Raw genomic sequence first — 14,591 nt, 5'->3', positions numbered from 1 at the left:
GCCACTGGAGTCCTGGAAATAGGATTCCACCCTTGACTCCACCCCCTCCTCTTCTACCTTTGTGAATAAAGTTTACCACCACCACCACCACCGGGTTTGAGGCATGGAGGAAGAAAATTTTAGGAGGGAGCATGACGTCAGGCGGCCAAGATTTGGCAAGCCAACCTCCTCTGACGTCGAATTCTCCTCTTCTCGGGCTCCTCCCGGAAGATGCACCATCATGGAAGATGCACCACTCTTAGGCCCGCGGTAGCATTTAGTGGCTCCGGCTGGCTGCCGGTGGAGGTGGAGGCGAGTGGCGTTGTCGAAGGCGCAGTACGAGATTTTTCGCCAGCGTTGCGCTCCCACCCTCGTATTGTGGAAGTACTGTCGCTGTTCAAAGCGACACGAGACGTAGATCCCATGCTCAGGAAGCACCTTCACGAGCTGCGAGACGAATTTGACGCTTACCGCTGGAACCAGGACCGGCTTTGCTCGAACGCACCGCTGTAAACATTCACAAGCACGGAGCGGCCTACGGGTGCGTGGTGTTTGCCAGGTGTGCTTCGACGATTGCGTTTGGACTTCTGCTGGGAGTTATCGCGCCATCTTCCTTTTACGTCATAGCGCTGTAACGAATGTCCCATCTGCTGAGAGGTGATGCGAAAAGCTTTGGTTTCGCTCGCGTGCGCATTTGCATACGTTCGCCTTATCGGTGCTCAGGCGTGGTGGCACGTTGTACGTGCCACAATTGTCGTGACGGCGTCTGTGTTGCGTTGCTGTATGCTTCAGTGCATCACAAAACAAAAGGTGCAGAACCACTGATGTTGGGTGCGGGCGCGGGAAGAACGGATCATTTTCCGCCTCGCGTCGCCGGCAGAACGCGGGCTGGTTGTCCGAGGACTGCTCTATCCGTGCGATAGGTGTATGGGTAACGAACGCTAAATAACGCCTGGGAGGTGAAAAGATAAAATGACCAGAACCAAGAAAGCGAGGCGTGTTTTGTGAAATAAAATGTAAGGCACGGATGTCGTACTCTGTCATTCACACTTACGCACGGCGGCGGAACAGAACACTTCGACTGCGGCGTCAACTTCGACGGATCCGAAGGCTCAATAAATAAAGATGTTTTCCGTCTCTCTCGTTCGACCACTTTGCCTGCACGATCAGCCGGCTGCGCGTTTAGGGTTGCAGGAAGCGCTGCGCGCAACGCCCGGCCAGGGAGTCGTCGCCGAAACCCGAATACCCGGACGGCCCGGCAACCGAACGGACCGACAACATTTTCTTCCTCCATGGGACCGACGCACGCAGCGCAGACGGCCGGCCGCGTGAGGCGCAAAGAACTACCGCTTGCCTGTCACGTGAGAGGGGCAGCTCCTATGAGTTTTTACGTTTTATTTTTTATGACTAGGCTTCAAGATTGTCACGTGACGCTCCCTCCTAAACTTTTCTTTCCTCCATGGTTTGAGGTCTACGGCGCGAACCGCTATACCTGCTGCTTGGCATACATTGAGTACTTTTTCGTGTGGGTGCCGGTTTCGGGTATTAAACATCAAGATGTGACGTTGGGTGTAACATCCTCCACTCGAAATGCAACGTTCGGCCTCACGTCCTGCGGCCAACGGCCTTACCCCGTGCGGACCAACGTCATTCTCTTCGTACGTCGACCTCTGTGCACCGTTTCGACAATGTCGAAAAGGGGCAGTGGGACAGACGCCGGCTTCATGACGCGAAGGATAGAGGTTCGATTCTGCCACTGTGAGTGCTTTTAGCAACGAAAATGTTGAGCAAATCGTGTGAGTATGGTGTTTGCAGTTAAAAATACCACGCTCGTCAAGCTACGCATAGCCTCTTAGGGAGGTTGGCAAATATTGACCAAAAAAGTGTGATTGATCCTTCTTAAATAGGAAAAGGTAAAACACGAAAGTGAAATGTGCCTTCACAGAACCATTTGAATGTTTATTCTGCATCGATATGAACTTGCACATCGGTATTTATATTTCGTCAGTATGCCACCGTTAGACGCATCAACAAGACACTTGATTACACACCCCGCAGCATTGCGTAAATCCGATTGAAACCCCAGGTGCTTGCAAACCGTGCGAACGAAACCAAACGGGTTGTCAGCGAATCGTTTGGTCAAGTCACGGTCCGCTACAGCGAAAGGAGCATGATTTGCGGGCAGGCAGCAGTTTTGTGGGTGTGCTTGGCGAGCGACGTCCTGATGGCGAGCGATGCCCTGCTGGCGGGACGCTTCCGCAAAGTGCGACCACATTGGTCCTCCTCCGTGGCATGTACGCCAGACGCTTGCGCTTACGCCAGACGGTTACAAGCTCAGCTTGTGGAACGCAGCGGCGCCGTTCCACAAGCTGAGCGGCATTCTACATAGACGGCGGACGGATAAACACAGCAGCTTCTGCTGCTATCCACTGCCCTATCGAAGCGCCAACTATCGGCGCTCATTAACGTCATGACGCCCTACTTCGCTTAACATCTCCTAGACGGCAGCACCATCTGAATGGAGGAGTTAGAGGGAATGACATAAGGGGCGTTCGTACAGCTGTCCAAGCATGATTGAATGGCTCAATTGGCAGAGCGCTTCACAGCTCGCGTTGCGGCCAGACTGACCGTGGCTCCAATCCCAGCGCCACCACGCCAATGAAACTTCCCCTGGTGATGTGATTTCCGCGATGGATATGACGTCGGTGAGGTTTGTGTACCCCGGCATAGAACACTTTCGTGTTTAAAATGGAGTGGAGTGGATAAACTTTATTAAGACGAGCTTCAGGCGCTCATGGTTGGGCGCCCGCCTGGTGGGGGGTCTCCTATAGTCCGGGAAACCCTGGTGCGCGCTGGCTGCCCTAGCCCTCTCCACCAGGCTACGCTGGACTGAGAGGTTGGGGCTGGCCAGCTGGCCCGCCCACTGCTCGTTGTCAGGTTCGGGACAATAATATAAATACAACTATAAATTGTGAACTAGACTATGTTTACGACACCCAAAACCCACACCATACTACACACAATAGAGTAAACAAACTAAGGAACACTGGAGAACAAAAGAACAGCAGGGCAAATGCTAAAGAGATCAAGCAATAACGAAAGAGTCAAAGTCAGGGAATGTAGGGAAAAAGCACAGTTCGAATTTTCGGGAAGGTGTTCAAGGTGAACGACAAGGTCACGGTAGGTGTTCGCTGCGGGAACGGGGTTATCCTACCTCACGTCCCAGAGGCGCTGTCGTGGTGAAGCGGTGTTGCAAGGCCTAGCGGATGTCGTGGCCGTAGTGGTCGAGCGCGCTCCCAGCTCCCGTTGTAGAGGGGCCAACGCACCTGTCTTGGAACGTCGCTGCCATCTGCCGATGTCCGAAGAGACAACTTGCTTGCGGGAGAGGGCGTCAGGAGTTCCGTTGTGAAGGACCTCTTGGACGTGGCCCGGGTCAGGGCACCTGGCCGCCAGCGTTCCGGTCTCTCTTCACTCTCCGTCTTCTTCTTCTCTGGCTCCCCTCTGCCGCCAGCCGCTGTCGCTGGCCGCTTCCGATTGGCCCGGGTCCGGCGCAAGCTCGTGCTCTAATCTCGACCGCTCATCGCCGTAGCCTGGGCAATGACCTTGGACCCGCGTGCCCTGCGTCGTCTTCTTTGCCATCTTGTTGCTGAGTTTCAAGTGTTTTCTTCTTGGAGTAATGTTTCCCATGGTCATGTGATTTCTTCGCATGACATCGTACGTTGGGTGAGAATTGGGGGTAAGGGATGGGGTTTTCTGACACTCCCATACCATGTGGTACAGGGTGCCGGTTGGGGACAGAAATTACACGTAGAGTAGTAGAGGGTGGGGTACATGGCATGGAGGATAATGGGGTGAGGATAGGAATTTGTCTGAAGTCGGCGAAAGGCAGTCGCCTCTGCTCTGGATGAATGGGGATGTGGGGGCGGGAAGCGTCGTCGTTCGTGGCGGTAATGGGTGAGGATGTCCGCCTGTGAATTAAGAGTAGCGGACTTGGGAGAGCGAAGGGGCTGCGTGACTTCGCCTTCTTGAGAAACGGCCCGGTGTGTATGAACGTGGGCAGCGGAGTGTGCCGCCTCGTTCCCCTCGAAGGACTCGTGTCCAAGGGTCCAGATGATGTGCATTTCCGGGAGCTGGCGCACACTTCGCAGAATTTTTAACGCTGTGGGTGTTATTCGACCGAGAAGGAAGTTGCGGCAGGCGGCTTGCGAGTCTGTCATTATAGTGAGGTATTCGTTTCCAGTGGTGGCGGCTAGAGCGATGGCAAGTTCTTCTGCTGCCTCAGTAGATGTCGTGTGTACTGTAGCGGCCGTCAGTTCTGCACCGTTGGCGTCGGTGACACACTCACGGCATGGGCGGGTTGTTGGTGGTATGGAGAGGCATCCGTGTAACGAGTACAGGGAGAGTTGGGGAAGCGTTTTCTAAGGGCTCGTATCCGGGCTTCTTGGCGTGCCTTGTTATAGATGGGGTGCATATTTCTGAAATTGTGTGCGACTTTGACGTACTGCCGGATGGTTTGAGGGATGCGTTGCCTCTGTTCGCATTTTGGGAGAGGCCTGTGGCTGAGCCGGGTAAGTGTAGCCCTGCCGGTTGGCGTGAGCTTAAGTTGCGTGAATTGTGAGATGTGATGAGCTTCTTCCATTTCCTCCCACATATTATGGACGCCGAGCTACAGAAGTTTTCTTGTTGCTGTTTTTGGAGGCAGTCCAAAGGCGGCCTTGTAGGCTTGGCGTATGGCGATGTTTAGCTTTTCTTTCTCTGCGGGTTTCAGGGCCAAATACTGTAATAAGGGCGTGAATGATGCGCAGGGTGTCAGGTTCTTGTAGCCCAAATCGTTGATGGGATATCCTGCGGATGAGGTGAATGAGCTGGTTAAGAGTCCGTTGCAAGGGAAGGATAGTCTGGGCGCATGAGCCATCTTTTGGTATGGTGAGGCCTAATATGCATAGGTGTGGGACATTGCGGACGGGTTGCTCATTAATGGTAAGGTCTGGATCTGGTATGGGATCTGGACGCTTCCTATATGTTCTTTTGCGCAGGGTTAGAAGGGGAGATTTTTCTGGTGCACACTCGAGTCCTCGGGCTTTCAGGTATTGTTGGGTGACCTGAATGGTGCTTGATGGGCATCTTGCTGGTCGCGCGGAGATCCAGTGGGGACCCAGAGCGTTAGGTCAACCGCGTATATTGCGTGGCGAAGGATCGGGATGGCTTTTAGTAGGGGTGGCAAGTCTTTTATTATGAGGTTGAATAGTATTGGGGATACTACCGACCCCTGCGGAGTGCCCTTTGGCAGGGTTTTAAATGCGTCGGATCGACGGTGCCCGACGCCCACTGTTGCTGCGCGCTGGGTTAGAAAGGAGACAAAATATTGGAAGGTGCGCTCGCCACAGTTTGTAGATGCGAGGCCTTGAAGAATGGCTTGGTGAGAAACGTTGTCAAATGCCCCCTTAATGTCGAGGGCCAAGATGAACCGCTTCCTGAGGCTATTAAGGTCGTCCAGCACTTCCTCCTTAAGCTGAAGTAGTATGTCTTGAATTGACAGATGTGGGCGGAAGCCGTACATCGTGTCAGAGAAGTAGCCATTGTCTTCAACGTGGGGCGAGAGGCGGTTGTGAACCAGGTGTACAAACTATTTGCCGACACATGAAGTCAGAGAAATGGGCCTCAGATTCTTGGGGTTCAAGGGTTTGCCGGGCTTGGGGAAGAAAGTGACGTCTGCGTGTTTCCACTGTGGGGGCAAGGAACCCGCCAGCCAGCACTCATTGATGTAGACTAGGAGATTTTCTCGGACGGCATGGTCGAGGTTTCGCAATAATTTGTTAGGTATTTTGTCTCGACTCGGAGTGGTGTTTCGGGTGACGTTGTCCACTGCCGCCTCGATTTCAGCAATGGAGAACGACTCGTCCATTTTGGGATTCGGATCGCCTGTGTAGTCGGGTGCCTGGGTGGGTTGGACGTGAGGTGGGGACGCCAAGGCTTGCTAAAGTTCGTTCAACAAGTCTTCTTCAGTTCCCGGGTAATTGTGGATTAATCGGCGAAGCTGGTCTGCTGCAACCGCTTTAGATTCACCGGGGCCCATAAGGGAACGCAGTAGGTACCATGCGCGGCGGGTTCCCAGCGTTCCTTGCGGCTTGTTGCAGAACTGCGTCCAGTTTTGCTGACTCAGCTCACGGGCGTACGCTTCAGCTTCTGCCGTAATTTCCGCAATGCGGATCTTCAGCTTGCGGTTCGTCTTTTTCTTTTTCCACCGCCTGATTACCCCTCTACGGGCGTCCCAGAGGTGGAGGAATGGGCATCGATGGCTGAGGTATCCTGCGTAAGGGAAAGTTCCTTGGTGTGTTTTCTTGCCTCTTGGATAAGCTTGGTAGTCCATTCCTCGAGACTTGTTATCGGATCAGCGGGGGTGGTTTCTCGGAAGTTCTTGCAATGTGTTATGCGCGCAGTGCCAATTTTTTTGGCTGCTCGCTCTTTGATGTGAGATTTGTAACTGAATTATGTAGTGGTCCCTACCAAGAGTTTCGTCCAGGCGTGACCATGTAGCCCGTTTGATGTTGTACGCAAACGTCAGGTCGGGGGTAGTGTCGCGCGAGACACTGTTGCCAAGTCCGGTGTGAATGTGGAGGGAGTTACAAAGCTGAAGTTGGTTTTGCAGAGTAGCTTCGTGTAAGGCTGCACACTTTTTTGTTGTTTGTGGGGTAACCCCAGGCCGTATGCTGTGCATTGAAGTCTCGGAGGACCACAAGTTTGTGTCCTCTGGTACGTTGACGAACGGTTCGTAAAAACCGCGGGTTCTATGTGCCGAACATACATCTGGAGTATGAGACACGAGGTAGAGGAAGGCTTCGGATTAATTTAGATCACCTGGAGATCTTCAACGAGTTCCGGAATGTCGAACATACGGGCTATCTTTTTTGCTTTTATCCTCCAGCAAAAAAGCGGCCGCTGATGCCAGAGGCTGCGCCCACATCGTTGGGCTCTGCTGCGCCACAGCTTGGCTCCTCAGTAACCGCGGCGGGCATGTCCAAAAGCCAAACTGTCTCACTTACTTCGGGTTACCCAGAAGTGTCGCTTGAGATATTCCTTCAAGACGATTAATATGTGTGCCAGAAGGGTAAATCAAAACGCGTGTTATGGTTTTCCCTCCTTTCGCTCGAAGGCCGTTCGATACAAGTACGGCGATCGGCTGCACTGCCTGCGGCTATGGGACGACACTTCCCCGGTGACGGGCTACTTATGCAGCAGCTTTCTCATTTCCGCCCACGCGCTCGCTATTACCCGGAGCTGGAGCCAGAAGCGCCGGCTGCAGAGTAATGTCGTTTACAGAGAATCCCGGGGTGTTGTATCGTGTGGCAGTGCGGCACTGTTGTTTTTACCGCTTCCCGGGAACAACAAAAGAAAACAAAAACACGCCCAAGTCGTAAAGAGCTATTGTTTGCGGTTCGAAGCGTGCATAATGATCAGTGCTTCTCTGTCGTGTGCATACGTGAACGAAAGTAGCCTTTCGCTCAAGAGCTAGAGTATGCCCTGGGCGCTGTGGTTCGTTGTCTTCTACGGGGCCAGTCTACTAACTGGCCTAAACTTCGGCCCCCTTCTTTTGTATAATTAATAGTAAACACACTTGCTACGATGCAGAAACTTGCGGAAGCCGGTAACCGAAGGACTTTAAGTGACAGGATGCAAAGAAAGGGGTCATATGGTCGCACGGGAAGAATCATTACTTCATTACTCGACGAAAAATGTAATGGCGATGCTTATTTATAGCGACTTCTCAGAAAAGATATAAGAAAAGTAAAGAAAAGAAGTCGGGACACGTATCCAGTCCGTAAGGGAAACCACAGGGTAAATATGAGTTTTCCTGGGGCCACAGCGGCGCAGTTTCGGCTAGGGTTAAAATAATGCCTAAAATTCTAATACATCTTCTTTACAAGCCCCAAACTTTCAACCTTTCAACCTTTCAACCTTTCAACCTTTCAACTCTATTGTCTTTATAGATTGCTCTAAGGAACTGTACTAACTCGTCATCTAATCCCTGGAGTTTCAGCGTTCTCCACAGCCGTTCTCTGTTTACGTTGTCATATGCCCCTTTAATGTCCAAGAACGTAATCCATAGTGGTCTATTCTGTGCGTTCGCAATTTCAATGCATTGTGTTATCACGAACAAATTGTCATCCAGTCGCCTGTCTTGTCTAAATCCATTCTGCAGTTCCCCAAGTATTTCATTTTCTTCCATCCACGCTTGAATTTCTGATTTTATCGCCTGCATTACGAATCTATACACCACTGACGTTACTGTGAGTGGTCTGTATGAATCAATACTGGCTTTGTCTCCTCTGCCTTTATATATTAAATTCATCCTACTTTCTAACCAGTCCTCTGGTATTTGTTTGGTTTCTATCACCTTATCTATTGCCCTCATAAACGATTCCTTGCTTTTACGTCCAAGCAGGTTTATCAGTTGCATTGGTATTCCGTCCGGGCCCACTGCTGTCTGGGGGGAAACCTTTTGCTCTGTTTTTTTTTTCAATCAAGGTTGCTCAAACTTATTTCCCTGTCCGCAGTCTTCTGTGGCACTGATGTTATCGGTGCAGGTTTTCCTACCACTATTGTCCTGAACTTCTCACTAATCACGCGATGAATATGCGCCAACGCGTGCTCTCCTTCTAAATGTTCTCCCTCCTCATCAATCAGAAATTTTTGATGGTTATCGTTTTTTGAGCTTAGTGATTTTACATGGTTCCAAAACTTCTTGGATGCACTTTTGTCTTTCTTCCGTATTTCTGCCATCCATTGCTCGCTTTTCTGCTTGATCTTTGCTTGCATCATTTTCTGCACTTCTAGTTTTTTCCCACGGTAGATATTCCATTTCTCCTTCACTACCTCCGGTTCCATGCCAGTTCTTTTTGCTTCTCTATGTTCTCTCGACGCCTTTCTTCGCTGGTCAATAGCCTCTTTTATTTCCTTATTCCACCAGCTTCTCCTATCCTATCATCCCACCCGCCCTCCCTGACGAGTGAACCACCCTCACAGGCCAGCACTTATGCAGACAGCAAGAGTGCTCTCGCACAGGCCGCAAATAAAGAACGTGTTTCTTTCTGTTACTCCTCCCTAAAATCACGACATCCCATTTTTCTTTCAGACGAGGTGGTAAGGCTCAGGTGCCCAAACCACTAGCTTCAATAAAGTCAGTGCGGGTTTAACCTCTGATCACATTAGGTCTTTGTTAAAGAAACCGGTGTGCGAGTCTCGGGTCGGGAGTGGTTTCTTTAACGTTGGAGTCGAACAGCAGTAGATTGAGTGTAACTGTATGATGTAGCTGTTAATGGCCGCCGCTTGGTCCTGTTTAATATTTTCTTCAATGTTTGTTGTGGCATCATCATCATCATCACTGCAGCTACCATCACCATCATTGCCTGCGTTCTACCGGGATCCTTAATCACCAGCTCGTCTTGGAAGAGGCCAAGCCACGCGCTCGGAATAAATCAGTCAACGGCTGCGGCAAGACGTCTGGTACGTCTCTCTCTTGCCTGGCATATGCGCTCAGCATGTCCATCGCGATTGCTTTAAGGTGGGGAAATTTGGTCCATGGCGTAGGTCCCTCAACCTCAACAATAGCATTAATTTAAATATGCCCTTCAATCGTTATATAGCAAGAAAGACCGTACGATCGGCGGTATTTCTAACAGCAGTTGCAGTGTCGAGATGGCCGACTTCTGTACGATGCTGAGGTAGTTAGCGCCGCAACATGTACGGAAGGGGGACCGGTTTAGAGTTGTACCCGCTGTTTTTTTTTGTTTGTCTATTGTTTTTGATTCCCAGCCATTTCGGAATTCCGGTACAGGATGGCTGTGCCATGGGGAAGGCTGCGAGCGTAAAACAGGATGGATCTCTAGGCAGGGTGCCGAGCGTGATCTATGCGTGAGCCAGCTGGTACTGGTAATGTTGGTTGGTGGCGCTTTTTGATGCGGGGAGCGCGTTGAAAAGAAACCAGACGTTATATGCTTTTTCCCGCCGAAAACAAAGAGGGAGTTTGGAAGGGTATGGAAGCGCAGAAAGTACATAGAAGCATGCGAACGTGGGAACAGGGAGGAACTATGAGGAAATACCTTGAAGTATTTACACGTATATACAGTATCTGTCCGTAGGCAGGAAGATTCCAGTCGCAGTCAGCGTTCGGCAGGTGTTGCTCAAATGGTGCAGTCCAGTTCGGCAGTGAGATAGCATCCAGGAAATGGGGATATTTCTGGTTGTCGAGGCTGGGAGGGCGGCCGCGGACGCGTTGCGGGGTGCGGAGCGACTGCTGCATTGAACGACACGGCGAACAGCAGGCGTAACTTGATTAAGTGCGAGATGATGCGGCCTGGCGCAGTGTAATGACGGTGGAAGTGCGGTCTTGACTGCACGTTGGCGGGAGCTATAAGGCTGCGTCACTGTTGGGCAGCTGACACACCCGCGGCAAGATATGGAATCGCAGAAACTGCTAGGACAGTGTTATGGTAGAACTGCCGACGTGTTTGATATCGTCGTGTATATGCGTTTTGCCGCTCTTGTTCGTTGTAGACCAGTTGAGCTCTTGTGGCGGCACCAAGTAATCACTGTCCTCTCAAAGCAAAGGAATCCCAAACCTCTATTTTGTGTGGGGCCATAGCAAAATACATTAGGACGTACGTATATGCTGCCTCTACGAAGCTGTGTTCTGTGCGGGTGAAGGTGCACGGAGAAATGACGCGAAGCGAACATGCGCACCACCTCCATTCTGTAGCTGATGAACAGAAAACAAACTCGGGGGTGCTTGAAACTTTTAAAGAATTTGAAATCGAAGTCACAGTTCGAACATTTGTTGATGTGGTGTAGAACTTTCTTTTGCGGCGGTCGTCACCCTTGGCTAGCCCACTGGACAGCACACTGCGAAGCTCTTTCCGCTCGCTAGCCATCGCCGTATCCTAGGGCGCGCTTCGTCGTTTCGCTGCGTATACTCAACCCTGCGCTCGGGTCACGCTCCGGTTTACGACGCGTACAAGCGATTGTGGGCTCGTCGAGAAGCCGCACGACGGTTTGCGTTGGGAAGCCCAGTGTTGCGTTCGCAGCGCCACCGGAGGCAATGCCACCGCCGGCTCGGCACAAGGCTTGACGCACCCTTTCCACACGCACTCTGTCGGGCACTGTTCTTTTAACAGCGATGGTGCTTAAGTCGGTGTTGGGTCTGCGAACGTGCGCAGGAAATCCTCGCCAAGTGACGACGCCATCGCGCACGCCGGCACCACCAGACGTTCCAGAATAGTCCGCCCAGCGTTCGTGGAGTGATCTCTCGCATGCGCTTCTCCTCGCCATCGTCGCCCGGGCTGCCAAAGTCACCGGGGACCTTCCTCCCTCGGTCACCACCCCTCCCCAGAATTAGCCCTTGCGGCAATAAAAGTTTTGCCTCTCTCACTCTCTCTCACTCTCTCCTCGCCATTTCACGTGTGTTCTCATATCAAGTGGGAAGTACACAAAAGGTCGCGCTACAGACGCCGAGTTTGCGAAGCCGGTTGCCGCTGGCTCTACTGCGTGCTACCGGGTCCACTTTGGGAGAGGTGTGAATGCCTGCAGGCGAAACGGTCCAGGCCTGCCAGTCATGAAGAACTCTCAGCAGCAAGTGCGGAAATCCATGTTAAGTGCCACAGCCTGGTCTCTGACGAAGCGTAAGATTTGGCGACAGAAGAAGAGCGTCACTCGCGTCACGAAAGCCACCGCGCCGCTACTCGAAAACGGATGCGACGACTTCAATCCGATCCCGAATATGGCGCCGGTGAAGCGGCCTCGAAACGTCAGCGAGTTTCAGATATCCGGAGTTACGAGTTCGAGTACATCGTACATACTTTAATGGCCGAGGGTTCATTGCTCTTTGGGAGGCTAACGACGACACCACGCATGAACTTGATCGAGCCCTGAGTCATAACCACGTAGAAAACGTGGCCGAGACTCGAAGCATAACCACGCATGAAGTTAGCGGAGCCAAGAATAAGCTAGGTGGGTCCGCCTGCTTAAGTGTTTGTCCAGTATTCGCGCCACTAGTGCGAGGGTGCCCCAATGTTGCGTCTCTGTGTGTCTGCGGACCGAAAGCACGCAATTTTGCTGTAATGCCCCATGTATTTGTGACAGAATAAAAATTCCCAAGGACATTTAAGCACTTCTTACGAGCTTTGAATGCGAAAGCATTAATGGCCAATTCAGCAAAGCTGAGGTCTCCTTGTGAGTTCGGAAGATTAATGCGCTTCTGTGTGAGGTCAGCGGAGTGTGCGCTTGATGCTCGGCCTCCGACACCGACGACAATTCCGACGACGGCTTTCTTGCTCAACCGGCCAATTATTGCTTTTTCAGTAGTAATCAAATTGGAGGGCGGTGTTTTACAAGTTTCAGCGCCAGAAAAGTAAAAGTTACAATTATTTCTTGGAAGACTTTCAGCGAATATTCCCACGATGTAAGAATATTCGTAGTCCACATTGGGTCGGGCGTCAGTTATCAGTACGATAATGCAATGTACGCCTGGCTCGAACCAAAAAATTCTTATACATTTCAACGCAGCTCTCGTGCATTATCGGCGTCGTATGTTCGACTCGTTGATTGGAAATCACATATTAAGCGCGTGGTCTCTAACGATAGAAAAAGAGGCGAACACCTTGGTGAAATTCACTTTATAAGAGAGCAGGAACGCACTCCCAATTGCTCAACCGGCTGGTGCTTTCGCTCCTCATGACATATAATGATCTTGCCCCGACAATGCCGCTTTAACGCATAGTTACCCTGATAAGTTCTGATGCACAAAATACCCGCTACAGTTCTTTATACGTAAACTTCTTCACGTCACAGAGGACACACACCTTTTAGGATAAACACTTAGCTTATGGATCAGGTGCAAAATGGAAAACGGTTTGTAATTTGTGGTTGCTTTATTGCTATTATAACAATTATACACAACTCTTTTACACGCGAAAGCAAAACCAACCTGAATATGCAGGGTGAATTGCTGCTTACAGCCAGTTGGTACGGCAGCCCAGTACGAGGTATTCGTGCTCTCTCTCTCTCACACACACACACACACGCACGCACACACGCACACGCGCACGCACACGCACACGCACGCGCACGCGCGCGCACGCGCGCACACACACACACACACACACACACACACACACACACACACACACACACACACACACACACACACACACACACACACACACACACACACACACACACACACACACACACCGACGCACGCAGGCAGGCACGCACGCACGCGCACACACACACACGCACGCACAATTTCCCTTATACACCCGGGCTTTGTCTGGAAATGAACGCATCCACTCTCCCGCTGTGAGATCTGTGTTGCATTCCGACTCTCATAATATACTTCGGACAGCCTTTACCGACACAGTCTCGCCAAAGAATTACCCACGCAGGTGTTCTGCTCCGAGTACAACCGATGGTCAGGACAACCATGTAAAGAAATCTGCTAGTGTATGAATTTGAACGTAACTTGCCAAGAGCGAGGCTTACCCAAATACTGCTCTTGTGAACAAGAGCGAACTAACAGCCATCCACTGCGGAATTTTTCCTTTGAACAATTTTATGCGCGAAGTTTCGTTTATATCCACTTCATTTCTTCGTGCAACTTCGCCTTCAATGAAGGCAGGTTCAGAGCAGGAGTATAGTATCTGCTCACAGAGCAGCTGCTATAGTGTGAGCAGCTTTTTTGCCTGAGCTCACACAGGAAAAATGTCCAGAATTCTTGTTATTTATGACCTTAGAAACATCTTAGAAAGCACCAAAGAGGAGAATGGGGTGGCTTAACACGCAGTACGACCCCCCCCCCCCTCACCACTTTGTCTGGCGGAACCAGGGCGCCAGGTGACTCCTGTGAAGACCAGGATGAGCTCTTCGGCCTTTTATCCCACATTCCATACGCGCAGCATGCTTGAGCACTGCATTCCGCGGGAGTTCAGAAATAAAGAAAAACAGCGGGTACAACTCTTACTGCTTTGGGTTTCGTAGGGACTCCCAAGTGGCGAGTACCTTGTCGAAAAGAGGTAGCTGGTCCATCCAGCCACCAGCTATGCGGGCAGTTCCATGGCCCCTGGGGCGCCTCCCATAAGCAGTCGGAGGTTTTTCCCTTTGGCTAGGCTGCTCTCGGCAGGTCAATTACTCACGAGCACTATGGTTGTTCTCTTATAAGAGTACATCAATCTTCCTCGAGGGAGTGTCCTGAACAGCGCCGCATGGACGTCACAGCCGCGTCATTTGAATTAGGCCCAGCTGGAGTGCGGCAAAGACCAGACTTCACTGCGAGTCTTCAGCCCTCCTACACCTTGAGCCAGCGGGGCAACTTCTGCTGTACACAGTTTGCTTCGTCCTGGAAAAATAGAGGCAAGGTTGTACCCTCTGCCGCCACCGTCAGGACATGTTTGGTATCGTACTGCGCTGTTCTTTTCCCCAGAAACTCGACGACGAGTTGGCAGGCGTACACTTGAACGTGTGCCTCTACTGGCCCGATTGTGAACCAACACATCCAACAAGCGTGTACAGTAGAAGTGCCATTATATCCAATGTTGGTTTACTCCTTCGATGCAGATAAA

The sequence above is a fragment of the Haemaphysalis longicornis genome, unplaced genomic scaffold (assembly GCF_048455015.1).
Source record: "Haemaphysalis longicornis isolate Haplotype H1 unplaced genomic scaffold, Haemaphysalis longicornis Haplotype H1 scaffold_3, whole genome shotgun sequence".
Taxonomy (NCBI): Eukaryota; Metazoa; Arthropoda; class Arachnida; order Ixodida; family Ixodidae; genus Haemaphysalis; species Haemaphysalis longicornis.
This window is presented reverse-complemented; position numbering follows the sequence as displayed.